Here is a 12,916-nt window from a genome sequence, read left to right on the forward strand (position 1 = left end):
ATTTTCTTCAAGCAATTTTCCCTAATGCAATGCATACTTGAATGTTATTTTCACTACTGTACAGTGGTACCTTGGTCTGCATACGTCTTGGTTTGCATACATTTTGGATTACAAACACTTCAAAGCCGGAAGTGCGTGTCCCAGTTTGCAACCTTTTTTTGGATTACAACCCATTTTGGGGGGATAACGAACCAATTTTTTTGGAAGGCCCCATTGGCGAAAACGCGCCTTGGGTTACAACCTGTTTTGGTTTACAAATGGACCTCTGGAACGGATTATGGTTGTAAACCAAGGTACCACTGTATTAATTTCTATGTGCACTTTCCCTGATTATATGCATATTTGTAAACATTGTTTGGTTGGAGAACCACATCACAGAATTCAGATAAGTGAAAATTCCTAAGGATGCCCATGTTCTGACTGTCGAATTGTTTTGGAAAGGGAACATCTGATAATATGAACTGAAACAAATTTCTTCTCCATCCCTAGTTGCCACCACTGATAAAGCTCAAGCCTGGGCTTTAATAATTAGCTCCAAAAAAGTGATTTGGGCAGGAAGAAGGGAAAGCTACGGAGAGTCTCTGCTGCTTCCTGCCCTGCCACTTTCCAGCAAATTTCCTAGGCATAAGAATATAAGATCAAACAAAATGACCAGACTAGTTCAATTTCCTTTTCCCCATAGTGGCCACCCATCTGATCCTGGAGGTAGTGAGTGGCCACACTGACAGGAAGGCATTAATAGTCTTATGCTCCATTAATTTGTCTAATCCCAATTCCATAGTTTAACTGTTAAGTATTTCCTTTTGTCTGCTCTGAATCTTCCATCTTTCAACTTCATTGGATGATTCTGGTTTCCAGCAATGTGAGAGAGGAAGAAAACATATATCTATTCACACTGTGCATAACTTTACACATCTGAAACATGTTCCCTTTACATACCTTTCCCCAACAGTCCCAAATTTTGCAAGTTTTCCTTGTAGCTACAGACTCCGATCTTTTTTATTGCCCTTTTTGGTATATTTCCTGCTGTAGGCTCTACTTTGAGGTGCATACCACATCCCTCTTTTCTTGTGTGAGAGCACTGCACTCTAAAACACATGTTTTTGGGTGCTGTGATCTCACCTCCCAAAATAAATTTTGGGGGGGGGGCTGCAAACTTGCACGGCACCCCCAAACACATGTTTGTGGTGCCATGAGAGCACAGCCCTGAAAAAAGCACATCTTTCAGGGCCGTTATCTCGCACATGTCTTGTGACTCACATGGGAGCATGGCCCTGGCAGTCCAGTTTTTCACTGTGATGTGTTGGAGGGTATGCATGCACTCAGTAAAATATTTAATTAAAAAATGTAACATTTAGCTGGTAAAATATTAAAAGTACCTTTGATCCCTTAAGTAATGCAACGTAGAGTTTTTGGGTATCCTGAGTGGCCTAATTTTTATTTTATTTTTGTTTAAACTCCATCTTAGCTTTCACCTTCAGAAAGGTTGAATCTACTATTTTTCAATCCCACATCGCCAAGAGGGGAGGCCAAAATGGGATGATGACTTGAATTTCAATGCAAAAAGGAAAATAGGCCCATTAGCTGGAGTACATTTTCATTAGGGCTGCTTGACTAATGGGAAAATGTATTCCTAGAGAATGATTCAATGGGGAAAGTGTCAAAATTTGCAAGGAGCATTAGTCACAAGGAGATGCTCACCCAACTCTAAATCTCATGCACTCAATCAAATGTCAATAGAGGATAAGGCACTCTCAGATTAAGGTCCATGAAAGAAATAAAAGTTATAGAACAATTGACCTTTCAGTTGACCAGATTTAGCTGTCAAGGAACAGAGTAGACTGTAGAGAAGAAAGTACATGTTACCCATCCTCTTCACCTTCTCCATCACACTGATGTTCATTTATTTAGGAATTTTTACCCTGCCTTTTAGTGTTGTCACATTCGGGGAAGGTTACAAATAATAATAATAATAAAACAAACAACTAATAACAAATACTGCAATGACAAATTAACAGCAGCAGAGCAGTAAAAACACAGAATTCACACCCGCTCGACCTACATTTAAAGGCACCTAGGAAAATAAAGCATTTGATTGGTGCTGAAAAGACATGAGTAGGTGCCAGGTGATCCTCGCTGTGGAGAGCATTCCAGAGATGGTGTGCCACTATTTAGAAATTCAGGTTTACTCCATATGTGGATTATCCAACCATCTGCTCATTGCTTTCATGTATTTTCCAGCTGTGCTTGTAACAATTTCCATGCAGTCCAAAACTATATATGTATTTCCTTTGATCCCTCAGATTTGCATAAAATCAGACTACTGCAATTGCAAACCGCATTAAACCACATAAAAATTTCCACACCAGACACTGCGCAGCAGGTTAATTTGAAACATTTATACTGAGAATTTCCAATTTTTTGCAGCTGTGCTCCTGATTCCAGAACTCTTGATGGAGAAACATTCCCATCCCTGATTCCTCAGGTTTTGCCCAAAACCAGAAAGATGCAGAAGTAAAGCTCATTAAATAATTTTTTTAACGTTGCTTGCTTGTGCCGTTTTCTGCTTTTGTGCAATTCTGAGGGATCCAAAGAAAAATAACATGATACTGCACAACTATCTGTGTGTACTCCCTGTTTATATTTAATTAGCATAATATTAGATGGTGGGGCCAAACACAAAAGAGAATGCCTATTGGTATGAATAGGAAAGACCAAAGTTGTTCATTACAGTGGTACCTCAGGTTAAGTACTTAATTCATTCTGGAAGTCCGTTCTTAACCTGAAACTGTTCTTAACCTGAGGTACCACTTTAGCTAATGGGGCCTCCCGCTGCCGCCACGCCGCTGCTGCACGATTTCTGTTCTCATCCTGACGCAAAGTTCTTAACCCGAGGTACTATTTCTGGGTTAGTGGAGTCTGTAACCTGAAGCGTCTGTAACCTGAAGCGTCCGTAACCCGAGGTACCACTGTATATACAAATTCAAATACATGGATGTGGATTATTCCAGTCTAATCTGAATGGGGCAGGGGAAGCAAATTAACAGCTAAATAATGCTCAGATGTAGACAAGCTCTGAGAGTCCAGTGCTGGATGCTAACAGAAACAAGCAAATAACAGAAACAAGCGAAAGCAAGTGTAAAGGGATAACTTCTCAAATTTTATAAAAATCTATTTATAAACAGCATGTTTAAATGTGTTCCTACTTTTTTGAAACCTCCTTTTTCCTTGCTAGCTCGCTCTATTAATTGATTAGATCACAATGCCTTAGAGGCAGTGTTTTGCTTTGTTACTGTGCTGGTATTATTGCTATCCACCTAGAGCCCCTGGGATAGAATGGGTTATCAATCTAAATCAAGAAACGTAAAACTGCCCACTGTGTAAGACACAAGCAAGCTTTAAAAAACACCCAACAGTTCATAAAACCAGCTAGGTGGCAAATCTGAGCTGCAGCAATTGCACGTATATATTCCCATCTGCATTAAAATTCCTCTAGATCTTCAAAAGTGGTCCATTAAATTTAAAAACAAAAAGAAAGCAGTTAATAGAATTTGGTGGGATCAGTCAGCAGAGAAAGGGTCCCTGGGCAATGCTGGAATGGTAAGACTTGAAAGAGGCATAAAAAAGTGATATATACACATACATGTGTGTGTGTGTGTGTGTGTATGTGTGTGTGTGTGTGTGTGTGCGCGCGCGTGTATCTCACATCGACCATAATTGTTGCTCTTCTCAACCATTTACTATATGGTTCATGCTGTGTAAATTAAAGAAAAAAATATGTTAAGATCAGCAGACAAAAGCTCAATCTAGATCAGTATCATGTCAGCATAATTTCCCACCCCCATTGTGGACAACATACCTTTGGAGAGAAAAAAATCTACGGAGCAGGTTACAAGGATATTTCTATTCACGATGCACCAACACCTGAATACACGTAGTGTGACATAATACACAGAAACTGGAATTGTAGGTAAAATATCATTACTCACTTTTTCCATCTCTCTTTTTAATGTTTGTCTGCATGCCATTAGAATGTAAGCCTTCAAGCGGGGCCACTTTTAAAACATCTCCCTCCCTCCCTCTCTCGCTCTCTCTCTCTGTGTGTGAGCACACACAATACCTGGTTGCTGAATATTCTTATTTTAAATCAATAGATTGAGTTGCATCCAATTGCTCCCCTTTGTTCATTAATACTTTTTGCTCCAGCGGAGACATCCACAAACAGAGAATGGAATGTGATTTCCTCCTTCAAATTCTCCCACTCTTTTACAGCCCCCTTCACTACTTCCCACACTATTCAGGAGAGTTTCCCACCTGAGGGGTGGATCACAGTGGATGTGGCTGCAGTTGGAAGGGTGAATCAGCTCAACCATTCCCTGCTTCTGTTCATGGAAGCCACCAATGGATTGAACAGTCTTCTGTGAACGAAGGGGCATAACTAGATAGACCCCTATGCATATGAAGCTTGCCCTACATATGAAGTCAGGTCACTGGTCCCAAGCCAATACTATTTACTGTACTCTGAGTGGCAGCAGCTCTCAAGATCTTGCCTTGCCCCTCTGCCTAGAAGAGGACTTGCCTAGTCCTTCTGCCTGAGAGCCTCCTACCTCAAAAGGACAGAAATTGAACTGGGGTAAATCTACACTCCTGGTTTTTCACGTTAAGGAAGGGTTAAGGAATGGTTTTCATAATGCAGGTGGACACATGACGTCCTACTTTTAACATTCATAATGTGTGATTAAAATGTGACACCAGAGGGCACTACAAAGCAACCAGCAACTGGCAGTAGGGAAACAGCATTTTCACACACAAAACCCCCTCAAAGGTAAGAAACACTTTTAATTTACAAGTATGCCCTGTGAAATTTTAGAACAATATATCTAATATCATTCTAATAACGTAAAACAGGTCAGTGTAGATCCTGCCCTGGAGTCCTTCTACATGCAAATGATACTCTTTGTGTTATGGTGGCATTTTATTTATATTTTGTTTTTTGTGTTATTATATTTATATCCTTTCTTCCCTGGGGAAATCCAGCCAGATGGGCGGGGTATAAATATTAAATTATTATTATTATTATTATTATTATTATTATTATTATTATTATTATTATTACTACTACTACTACTACTACTATTCAGGCACTTAGAGTGGCATGCACCATTCTTGCTTGTTTCATATTATTCTCATGCAACAACCCTATGACTTAGGTTAGGCAGCTGGGGTTTCAATAACCATTGGCAGGCAGCAAGACATACTTCCTTCATCTGAGATGGCTCACGGGCATCACTTGTGGCCACTGGAGGCAGCGCCGGATTTATGTATAAGCTAAACAAGCTATAGCTTAGGGCTCCACTCTCTTGGGCCCCCCAAAAAAATTTAAAGGAAAAAAACTAGATGTACATTTCCAAAATATAAGATAAAAAACAAATAAAATAAAACCTACATACAGCAACAGTGTTTTGTGTTGTGTAGGCTCCTATGGTGTATGTATTGGGCCCCGCCTGCTAGCCTGCTCCCTAAAATATCACTGGATTGCTCATTTCTATATATAGGGTGCCTAAATTCTGCATGGACTGGTTGCATGGCAACATGTGCAAATGGCTTTAGATACCTATTAGGTCCATAAATTACCATATAGCATATATTCAACACAGAAAACAGCGACAATTTGTTGTTGACAAAGGACAGCTGGACATATAAAGGGTCCCATTATCTTCAGTGGCTTAGGGCATCATCAAACCTAAATCCAGCCCTGACTGGAGGCCACAGCCAGCACTAGCATGATTGGGAAATTGGGAAGACACTGCTGGGAACCCCACTAATTGCCAAACACTAGTGAAGTATTTCAAAGACATTACATTTACAACTGATATCAGAAACTGCAAAGACCTAGCACAGTTCCACTGAATCTACAGTATTCTGGCATACCCAAGAGGAAAGATTTCAGCAATAAAATAAAAACTGTCAGATGTAACAATGGCTTCGTCCTAACTACAACAATATAGTAGCAGTTATAACTGTAGGATGTAGAAACAAGAATTAATATTTATGCTGTGGTTAAATTAAAATGGTTTCAGTAGTAACTGACAAAACAAATGTTCAGTCTCTTACTGCACAGCTAAACTGCATGTACTGCATCATTTCAGAGTATGCACATGTTAAACCTGTACACTTATCACAGGTCTAGCATTTGAGTTGACTCTTTAATTGCAACAATCAAAAAGCTGGAGGGGAAAAGGTCAAATTGCTTTAAAACTAGCCATATGGCAGCTTTAAGTCATAACATCCCAGCCTTACACAGCATCACTCTGTGTATGTAGCTCCAGCAAAGGAAATATTAATAGCAAGCATAGCTACAAATTGCCAGGAAGCACCAAGGGAGAGGAAATGTTAGCATTGATGCATTTTCATGCTTCTTTTAGTTTAGAAAGCTTTTTAAGATCAGTAAATCACAGATATAAAAAAAATTGCATTCCATTACAGCAAGCTATCCAGCTAGGCTTCCCACTGCATCTTCAGTGTCAATCGATCTGGAAATGCACAAATCAAGCCCTGTGTTGTTTTTCTCATCAAATGCAAATGGAACAGCAGATTTACAGCATAGGAAACTTGAGATGACTGGTCTCAAATTGGCCAACTATTTACCATACTGAAATTTACATTTGTTAAGGTCTTTTCAGGACGACATTACCCTGCTATCAGCTGTCCTTCAAAATGCACTTCACACATCTTAATCAACATTTTTAAAATGGTCAACTTTGACACTTGAGTGATGGTTAACATTACTTCCAGTCCTTCTTTCCATAGTGTGAAAATTTAATCTTCTGGAATAAAATGCAGCAGATGTGAGGAATAATAACTAGTATTGACTAGCAATGCAATCATGTATGTCTACTCAGATCAGAAGAATGTCCTATTGAATTCAGTGAGACTTACTCCCAAGTAAGTGTGCATAAGATTGCAGTCTTAAGGTACTTTCAGCTAATGACTCCGATCCACTTTTGTTTGTTATTTTGTTTTTGTTGGATTGATAGTAACAAGAAAAGCTTGAGCAGATACAATACATTTTTTTTTTTGCCTGCAACAGAGTCTCTCCCAGTCCTTGGTTAGGACCAAAACTTTTTGTACCATTCACCTTACCTAAAGGGGGGGAGACCCCCCCCAAAGACCACAAACATATTTGCACAAAAAATTAATATGCTAATTTATATGCTTAGATGGAAATATAGAACTAATCACTATAATTCAAATTAAAAACAATACATTCTCATCATAGTGAGGTCTGTGACCGTGTGATTTTTCTTACAAAGTATATTTAGTCTGACCCTTACACTAGGCTGACTATTAGCATTTCAAAATATCCCAGTGAGAAAACAGTCCTTTCCTTTGCTACCATGTTAATTTACTAAAGAGGAGTTATCAGCATTTACCTGTAGGGAATTTTTAATGGAGTGTAAAACAGAGAGCACAACATAAAATCTTTACACTTAGAAGCACTCTTTTATATCTGTACAACAGATGACACCTCCAGCCTAGTTGCCTAATCCTGCATTCTGTGCAACAAATTGCTAACTCCTTTCAAGCGTTCTGTTGACACTGACAATGAGATACCACATTTAAGCTATGCGGAAGGAAAAAAATAAGAATTTTCCATTCTTCTGTGTTCTCCATAACGCCTTCCATAACGGATGAACCTCTTCTATTTTTTAAAACAGTAGCAGCTTCAGCTATGTTGGGAGATCTAAGTATAACTAAGGGCTCCTTCAGACAACCTGTTTATTGAGCATTCACCCTGATTTGCTTGCACAAACCTTGCATTGTTGTTAGATTGTGTCCACTGTTTATTGAGCATTCATTTTTATTTGCTTGTGGGGTTGTTATATGACAATGGGCATTGATTCTGATTTTCTTGTGGAGTGCTAATACATCTCCCCTGTAATAATGTGTTCACCCCAAACTTTTCAGTACATCCCTAACCACAAAAAGTCTCTCTCTGTGTTGTTTTTTAAGAGGAAATGTTCTGGTAGGGTGACAGAGGATTTTAATCCACTTTAACTGAAGAAACCTAAATTTTTAGATTTAGATAAATTTATTGTCATTGTCCGTATATACACAGTATACACAACAACGAAAATCAAACACCCACCCAAAGACCGGGTTCACATATACATTTGCACGTATCTCCGAACTCTCATCCTATTTAGACATAATCTATAAAACATAACATAATCCAGAATATAGCATGACCTATTAAAAACATAACATAACCTAAAACCTATCTCATTCCTTCCACTCCCTACTTACTAAACCTTGCAACTGGCCCTGAGATCATTATTTAGTGCAATCAGAGCTCTTGGATAGAAACTATGCAGAAGGCGTGTGGTTCGTGTTTTCATTGTCCTATATCTTCTGCCCGAAGGCAATAGTTCAAAGAAGTTGTGAGCAGGGTGGGTGGGATCTCTCAGAATATTATGTGACTTCTTCAAGATGCGAGACGTGAAGATCTCATCCAGGGTTGGTAGTCGGAGCCCAATAACGTTCTGGGCAATTTTAATTGTTCGCTGTAAAGCTTTTTTATCCGTTTCAGAGCTGCTCCCATACCACGATAATATACTATAGGTTAGGACACTCTCGATGGTACTATGATAATAGGACAGGAGTAGGTGCTGGGATAGATTCAGTCCCCTGAGCATTCTCAGGAAATACAACCTCCCCTGCACCTTCCTCACAACCATATTAACATTTGCAGTCCATGAGAGGTCCTCCGAGATATAAATGCCCAGGTATTTAAAACTACCAACCCTCTCCACTTCCTCGCCATTTATGTGCAATGGTAACAATACACTTTTCTTTCTCCTAAAGTCAATTATGAGTTCTTTGGTTTTTTTTGGTGTTAAGCATAAGATTATTTTCTTTACACCATTGAATTAACCCCTGTATTTCTTTCCTATAAGCAGTCTCATCGTTCTCACTGATGAGCCCCACCACTGTTGTATCATCCGCAAATTTGATGATTGTGTTGGACTTATACAGTGGGGTGCAATCAAATGTGTACAGAGAATAGAGAAAGGGACTTAGCACGCATCCCTGAGGGGCTCCTGTGCTTAATACTAGAGTAGAAGAATAGTAAGGTCCCATTCTCACTGTCTGCGGCCTATCAGTCAGGAAACTCCTTACCCACAGACAGATCTTCTGATGTATACCCAAGTTGGTCATTTTAAGAAATAACCTGTCTGGCAGAATTGTATTGAAGGCAGAACTGTAGTCCACAAACAACAGCCTTGCGTAGGTTCCCTGTCGTTCTAGATGACTCAATACAGTATGGACGGCGATGGAAATAGCATCATCAGTAGATCTGTTTCTTCTGTATGCAAACTGGAACGGGTCTAAAGTGGATGGAAGACTAGCCTTAATATAATCTAGCACCAATCTCTCAAAACATTTCATAACAACAGATGTTAAGGCTATTGGTCTATAATCATTGAGAGATACCACCACTGACTGCTTGGGGACTGGCACTATAATCGATGTCTTCAGGCAGGTAGGGACATAACCCTGCAACAGGGATAGGTTGAAAATGTCCGTAAATACGCCGGCTAATTCTGCAGCACAGTCCCTAATAGCCCGTCCCATGATTCCATCCGGTCCAGCTGCCTTCCTGATGTTAATGCTCCGAAAGGCACGTTGTACATCACAGGTCTGTAATAAAAGTGGTTGTCTATCAGTAGTAGTTTCTGATAATGTGCTGGTGGCCAGTGCTGTAGTGACGGTAGTTCCAGTTCCCTCCTCAAAGCGGCTAAAAAATTGGTTCAGTTGATCAGCCAGGTGCGCACTGCTGCTAGCCAATTCGTTTTTAGTATTTTAGCAGGCACTTGAATCCCTTCCTCAAAATAATGAGTCTGGAGGCACTCTAACATTTGACAATTGACACCAGCCCAAGCAAGTAGCTTGACTTTTCCGATTGCTCCCGTCATCTTTGACAGTGGGGGCCTCCTCCCCACCCTACATTTTGCAGATGAGATACTAAAGCCCTGCTAGCAATGAGCAGAAATATGCCTTTGCTGTGTTTGAACTCCTAGTAGAATCTAGCTATTGTTCTGACAGTTCTTTCACATTTCCTGCACAGCACAGCCTAAAATACCAGCATGTTTACATTGTTTTTCCTTTGAGGGAGGGGGGACAGTCCCCCAGGCAACCATCATAATTCTGAGGATCACTGGCTTCTTCTCTCTCCATTTCACACCTCCTACCCCCTCAAGGCCTGGCATCAAAATGCACAGTTCTAACCCCTTCCGAATGAGGGGAAGAGACCATTTCCTCTGAGCCAGCATTTGTTCGGCTCTACTTAATTGTCTGTGGCCGCCTTACTACATGTCTTCTTCTCTCACACCATGATAATGAATATACTTCTGTCTCCACCATCCAGAGGTCATTCATCCCTGGGAGCAGAAAGGGTGAACAATCGGACCAACAGAGAATCCCCTGATAGGGATTGCTGTCCTGACTCCAGTGGTTAGCGTGCAGGGCGGGGGCACAGGGGCAGTTGTCCCAGGCACAAAATTGTTAGGGGCACAAAATTTCAACACCTGGTGCTGCCTCAGTACAGCTGCGCACTTCCCTCTCTGGGCTCCATTGAAAACGGCTTCTCCATGCAAACCAGAAAGTGACCTCTTCAGACAACGGAACAACTCTTCTTTTCTTATCTCCTGTGATCTCCTGAGTGGCATGGACACCATTAGGCAGTTGAATGTGCATGCGTACTCCACCTATTTCCCTCCCTCCCTCCCTCTGCGTGGCCCTGGGTTCTGGCAACCCACGCTACGCCAATGCCTGACACCCACCCAACACACAAGGGCAGAGGTTCTTACTTGTATGTAAAACAGAGCTCTCTAGTCATGCAAGTAATGGTACAGGCTCAGCAGCAGGTATAGCAGCAGAAGTCAAGTGTTCAGGAGCCAAGCAAGAAGTTCAGGACTCAGTGGAAGCCACACACAAGGAAGGCCACTGATCTATAAATATATGTTAAGGTATGTTAACAGTTGAGCTTTTGTGTGCAGCCCTATGTGTAAAACTTTGTATCTTTCTGCTGCAGGGAATGATGAAATGGAAGAAAGACTTCTGCAAAATAAACCAATTGTGGTGGAATGGAAAACGCCACTTGAAAGTGTGAACGAATGTCAGAATGGACTGAGATATATCCGTCCAATCTACCCACTGAGAAAGCAAGCAGCCCCATACTCCTACTTACACAGAAAGAATGGGAATGAAAAGCTGCCACAAACAGCCAATTCTTAAAGCATTTGTGCATGGGCTTTTGTACAAGCCATTTCTACACCATCTGGGTGAGTTTTAGGTATTTTGAAATCTAAGGAAACGATTAAAACTCACCCAAATGGGGTGGGTCAAGCGCGAACAGTGCCAGTAGATATGGTCCTGCTTCCCCTTCTGTGTTTTCACTCTGTTCATAGAGTGAACAGGACTGTAGGAGTTCCACAGCTATAACAATGTGAATTCTGGTGACATATTGTCTTAGGAAATCAGTAGCACAGCTGGATGATAAAGCCCAAGACTTAGGGCTATAAACACCGACGTTTCATGTCTGTTAAATAGCTTGGCTATTCACATGAATTCCACACCAGGTATACAGATACACATCCAACATATACGTTATCAGTCCCTTATTGTAATTTGTATAAAGCTTACATGCTACTGAGATGCATATGAGATGCATACAAAACAAACGTTACTCTAAGACAGTAAATTCCCACTCAGAGCTATTTACTTTCAAAGCTCAAGGCCATGTAGATAATTGTAAGCCATGTGACACCTAAGTTTCTGAATGCTACATTTCCCCCCAAGAATAACATCTTTTTCTCTTTTCATTACTTAGGTAGTTGGTGTCCAGATAGAGGAGGCTTGGATACAACGCCGATACTTATGCTTTTTATTTACATGACACATTTTAATTGGTTGTTTTGTCGTAAGAGTGAAAACATTTATCTTCTTTAGGATCTGTTAATGAACATGACACAGTCACTGTTGGAGAATTGATTTGGAGCTGGGCTTATTCATCACTCCTGGATAAAGATACCTTAATATTGACTGTCGGTTCAGCCTTCTTTGTCAGCTGGAGGCTTTGAGGGCTATCAACACCGAAAAGCTCTCTGGCTTTATGCCTTAACCACAAGCCTGTTTTCCTCCCCTCACATTAGAAAGCTTTTATAAAGTAACATTATTTTACAAACACAATTGGTCACTTCCCCAGGAACTGCAATCCGGACCGAACACAAAGAATTCATGAACATTTCAGACTCTGTTTGTGGGGAGGAATCTGTAAGATACCACACTGAGCTATTATGCCAGAGATATCCAATGCTTTCATTAGATTTGACTTCCTGAGTGGAATACGAAAATCTCTCCTTCATTTCTATCACAACCAATTAATGATGAGGCTGTTTAGAAGAAAGGAGGCCATCTGCCCAAGTCTTGTTCCAACATGCCTGCCTACAGGACACATGTTCCTTGTCTGCCTCAGAATTACTGCAATGTCAGATCTGGTTATACCACCAAAATGCTCCTTCCATCTCTGTACTGCAAAGGCAAAGAGGAAAGGTAAGTTCCACCATGATCAAGGGGGCTTACTCTCTACTAGTAAGTATATTGCAGCATAAAGTAAGAAGAGCTGCGATCTCATGTACACTTACCTGGAATTAAAACCCATTGAACTCACTGGACTTACTTCAGATTAAACACACAAAGGTATGTGTCTTTATTTAGGTAATGCTATCGAATGGATACTTAGCGAGAATACACTTCCATTGCACAGCTATCCATTTTTCATCTAACAGTAGATTTACTAATGCCTGATTTGAAAAGGGACAGGTTCTCCATCAGGTGTCAGAGGGAGAAGAAG

The 12,916-nt window shown here is 40.6% G+C and overlaps 1 protein-coding gene across 7 annotated transcripts in view; it reads right to left on the reverse strand.

The window, feature by feature from the left end:
* The window catches only part of GRIA1 (glutamate ionotropic receptor AMPA type subunit 1), a 206,045-nt gene that overhangs the window by 66,544 nt on the left and 126,585 nt on the right, over nt 1–12,916 (reverse strand). The gene's annotated exons all lie outside the window — the stretch shown is intronic.

This window comes from Podarcis bocagei, assembly GCF_964188305.1.
Source record: "Podarcis bocagei genome assembly, chromosome: 2".
Taxonomy (NCBI): Eukaryota; Metazoa; Chordata; class Lepidosauria; order Squamata; family Lacertidae; genus Podarcis; species Podarcis bocagei.